Source organism: Cnephaeus nilssonii (assembly GCF_951640355.1).
Source record: "Cnephaeus nilssonii genome assembly, chromosome: 6".
In the NCBI taxonomy this organism is placed as follows: Eukaryota; Metazoa; Chordata; class Mammalia; order Chiroptera; family Vespertilionidae; genus Cnephaeus; species Cnephaeus nilssonii.
The window spans coordinates 103,281,475-103,286,323 of record NC_137077.1 but is presented as its reverse complement, the minus strand read 5'-3'; the positions used below and the strand labels follow the sequence as shown (position 1 = coordinate 103,286,323).

Genomic DNA, 4,849 nt, shown 5'->3' with positions numbered 1-4,849 from the left:
AAAATACCCCCTAAAATCAGTACCATCTAGGATATACATAACAAAAATAAATGAACTCAATAAAAAGCAGTTAATATAGATTTTTGTAATTCACCAAGGAAAGGTGAAGTAGTGAGCAGGAGATGGGTCTAAGTGGCTAAGGAAAAACATTTGCTCACTAGTAACCAGAGAAATGCAATTAAAACAAGATGCCAATTTATGTGGATCAGATTGGCAAATAATATAAATCTGTTAATACCAAATGTTCAAGTGGACATAGAAAGATGGGATCCCACATGCACTGCTGGTTACCAAACAGTCTGGCCTTCTTTAGTGAAATTAAGTCCATGTTCACTCTGTGACTCAGAAATCTTGCTCTGGGATATATGCCCCCAGAGAAACAAGCACAAATATACATGAGGACATGTACAAAGATGTTCGTCCCAGTATTGATTATTATAAATGTATATTGCAAATTCTAGGGCACCACTACAAAAATTAATAAATTAGTTTACTTGCAAAGGCTTCCCATAACTATCAAATATGAACCCTTCCTATGGTCTCAAGGTCTGCAACTGTCCCTGACTTCCCAACCTCATTTCCTGTCCTTCTCCTTCTTGCTCAGCCACCATGGCTATTTGTTTTTCCTGGACCCACCCCTCCCGCCGACACACACACACAAGCTAAAGATGTTTGCCCTTGCCATTCGCTTGGCCTTTAATGTTGTGACCATGGCTCTCCCATAGGACTCACTCTTCCATGGAATCCGGCTCTCTGTTCAGTTCCCTTTATTAAAGAGACTATCACAAACTAATCCCATCCTCTTGTGATCAATCACTCTCTATTTTGTTATTCTTCATAGAACTTTATCATTCCCTAACAGTATAAATATATATAAGCTTTATTAAAGAATTTTAAAGAAGACCAAAATAAGTAGAACAAAACACCATTTCGTCAATTCTCTCCAAATTAGACATTAACTATTCAATATTCCCAATAAAAATTCTAGCACGATTTAACTGGGGAATGTGGAAAATCAATTAAAAAATATATATTGCAGATCAACAACTCACAATTAATGAAGACAATTTGGAAAGGGCGGCGGAGAACACAAACTATTGTATTAAGACAGTTACAAAGGTTTCCCTTAAGAACAGGAACAAGCTCTGGCCGGTGTTTCTCAGTGGTTAGAGCATGGCCCAAGCACCAAAGGGTCTTGAGTTCAATTCCCAGTCAATGGCATGTACCTGGGTTGCAGGTTCAATCCTGCCTTGGTTGGGGCACATGCAGGAGGCAACCATCAATGTGTCTCTCTCACATCAATTTTTCTCCTTCTCTCTCTCTTCTGTCCACTCTCTAAAAATCAATGGAGCCCTAGCCGGTTTGGCTCAGTGGATAGAGCGTCAGCCTGTGGACTGAAAGGTCCCGGTTTGATTCCGGTCAAGGGCATATGCCCAGGTTGCAGGCTCGATCCCCAGTGGTGGGGTGTGCAGAAGGCAGCCGATCAATGATTCTCTCTCATTATAGATGTTTCTCTCTCTCCCTTCCTCTCTTAAATAAATAAAAATATATTTCTAAATAAATAAAAATCAATGGAAAACATATCCTCAGGTGAGGATTAACAAAGAGAGAGAGAGAGAGAGAGAGAGAGAGAGAGAGAGAGAGAGAGAGAGAGAGGAAGAAGAAGACGACGACCCTGAAGAACACCTAAGAGATTATTTTGAAAAATATGGGAAAGTAAACCCCTGGCAATGGGCAAGGAGACACCTGATTGGTGGTGTTGCTCTTTTTTTTTTTTTTAATTTCTTTATTGATTAAGGTGTCACATATTTGTCCTCATCCCCCCATTCCCATCCCACACCCCTCCCCATGGATGCCCCAACCCCCTGTTGAACTTAACCATTGGTTAGGCTCATATGTATGCACACAAGACCTTTGGTTGATCTCTCCCCACTCCCCCCACCCTCCCCTATCCTCCCTCTGAGGCCCGATAGTCCGATCGATGCCTCCTTGTTTCTGGTTCTGTTCTTGTTCATCAGTCTATGTTGTTCATCATTTCCCCTAGATGAGCGAAATCATGTGTCACTAGAGATATACTTATAAGAATTGAATGTGCGACGAGCAATAATAGTTATGCTGACAGGCAAATGAATCAGTCTGTAGTGAGTTTCTTTCTGGACCAACAGTTCTTTTGAGACCTAATATCAATGTCCACCAGTTCCTTATGAGTACATGTCGGCACTGACCCCTCAGCTCTGGATGGTGGACAAATGGTGGTAATGCAGGTCCGACTCCCTCTGGTTTGGTCTCGGCCGGATCCAGGGGCACGGCTTCACCCGGATCCAGGGGCCCACGGCCTCACCCGGATCCGGGATCCAGCCTCACCCGGATCTAGGGGCACACGGCCTCACCCAGACCCAGGATTCAGCTTCATCCGGACCCAGGGGCGCATGGCCTCACCCGGACCCAGGGGCGCGTGGCCTCTCCCAGACCCAGGGTCGCGTGGCCTCACCCGGATCCAGGGGCCCACGGCCTCACCCAGACCCGGGACCCAGGCTCACCCGGATCCAGGGGCCCACGGCCTCACCCGGACCCGGGGCCAGGCTCACCCGGATCCAGGGGCCCACGGCCTCACCCGGACCCGGGACCCAGGCTCACCCGGATCCAGGGGCCCACGGCCTCACCCGGACCCGGGGCCCAGGCTCACCCGGATCCAGGGGCCCACGGCCTCACCCGGACCCGGGGCCAGGCTCACCCGGATCCAGGGGCCCACGGCCTCACCCGGACCCGGGACCCAGGCTCACCCGGATCCAGGGGCCCACGGCCTCACCCGGATCCGGGGCCAGGCTCACCCGGATCCAGGGGCCCACGGCCTCACCCGGACCCGGGACCCAGGCTCACCCGGATCCAGGGGCCCACGGCCTCACCCGGATCCGGGGCCAGGCTCACCCGGATCCAGGGGCCCACGGCCTCACCCGGACCCGGGGCCAGGCTCACCCGGATCCAGGGGCCCACGGCCTCACCCGGACCCGGGGCCAGGCTCACCCGGATCCAGGGGCCCATGGCCTCACCCGGACCCGGGGGGTGGTGTTGCTCTTATATCAATCAGGGGCAAAGCAGATGTACAGTCCTTAGTTCATCCTAGCTTGATGCCTGTGTCAGTGGCCAGAGCTATTTCATGCCTGAGGCACATAAAAAAGAAGGAAAGAAAGAAAAGTATGGGAAAGTTGAGGTGATTAAAATCATGACTGACCAAGGCAGTGGTAGGGAAGGGCTTTGCTTTCATAGCCTTTGATGACTCAGTAGACAAGGCTATCATTCAGAAACACCATACTGTGAATGACCACAACTGTGGAGGAAGGAAAGCCCTGTCTAAGCAAGAGATGGCTAGTGCTTCGTCCAGCCAAAGAGGCTGAAGTGGTTCTGGAAACTTCAGAGGTGGTCATGGAGGTGGTTTTGGTCAGAATGACAACTGTGGTCAAGTAGAAAACTTCAGTGTGGAGGTGGCTTTGGTGGCAGCCATGGTGGTGGTGAATATGGTGGCAGTGGGGATGGCGATAATGGATTTGGCAATGATGGAAGCAATTTTGGAGGCAGAAACTACAATGATTTTGGCAATTACAATAATCAATCCTCAAATTTTGGACCCAGGAAAGGAAGAAACTTTGGAGGTAGAAGCTCTGGTCCCTATGGTGGTGGAGACCAATACTTTGCCAAACCAAAAGAGTGGCTGTAGCAATTCCAGCAGTAGCAGTAGCTAAGGCAGTGGCAGGAAGTTTTAATTACTGCCAGGAAACAAAGCTTAGCAAGAGCGGAGAGTCAGAGAAGTGACAGGGAAGCTACTGGTTACAACAGATTTGTGAACTCAGCCAAGCACAGTGGTGACAGAGCCTCACTGCTACAAAAGAAGACAAGTTTTAGACAGTACTCACATGAGGGGACAAAAAGCTCGAGGATTATATTTGTGACTAGTTGTGTAACAGGTTATTTTAGTTTCTGTTGTGTGGAAACTGTAAAGCATTCCAACAAAGAGTTTTTAGGTAGATTTCTTTTTCACCCATGATATTGATTGATAAATTTAATAGTCTGATTATGACACTGGATAAATGTCTTTAAAAAACAAACAAACCACAGATTGATCCCTATTAAAAGTTGGATACATATCGCTTCTCGGCCTTTTGGCTAAGATCAAGTGTAAAAGTTGGATACATAAGGTTCCCAGAGTTTGTTGCTATCAAACTCTCCAATCATATAGTTAGTGGCCCTTGTTCTGATTTCCTGCTCACCAAGCAATCTTCTGATAATCTAGTTCCATATCGTCTCCTTACAGGGAAGGAATACTGTGTTCGGGCCTACCTTTCTTGACCATGCTGTGACCTTGACATGGGCCTTCCCATATGTATTTATTAGGACTCTTGGGCATGAGCAATAGAAAGCCATTCTGAGGTAGGTTAGACAAAAGAAGAATTTATTGGAAGGATATAAGGGTATGTCACATATTTAAACCCTGGGAGGGTCAGAGGAGCAGCTGGGAGTTAGGAAAACTCCAACCAAAAATTGGAAAAACACCAAAACGCTCACCACCTTTTTCTCTGCGTCTGTCTGTGCATCAATTTCATTCTCTTTTATTGCACATGCACCCAGGAAGGATCAACTCTGCTCTCTCTGAAATTCAAAAGCTCCTGGGAAAGGTGCTGCTTGGTTGGCCATCTGGATCAGATTCCAATTAACTGTGGCCAGAAGGGTGGGGTCGTGGCCCCACATGGTTGGAGTATTGCAGAGAAGGAGCCTTTTCTAAAAGAGGAAGGTCACTACTCCCAGAAGATTGTGCAGGTACTGGGCAGACACACAGCAAAGTCATCCTCCCTTC

The 4,849-nt window shown here is 47.8% G+C and overlaps 1 pseudogene across 1 annotated transcript; it reads left to right on the top strand.

The window, feature by feature from the left end:
* The first annotated feature begins 3,157 nt into the window (after positions 1–3,157).
* Positions 3,158–3,761, top strand: LOC307101146 (heterogeneous nuclear ribonucleoprotein A1-like; annotated as a pseudogene). The gene has a single exon. The product of its transcript is annotated as a heterogeneous nuclear ribonucleoprotein A1-like (transcript).
* The last annotated feature ends 1,088 nt before the right edge of the window (positions 3,762–4,849 follow it).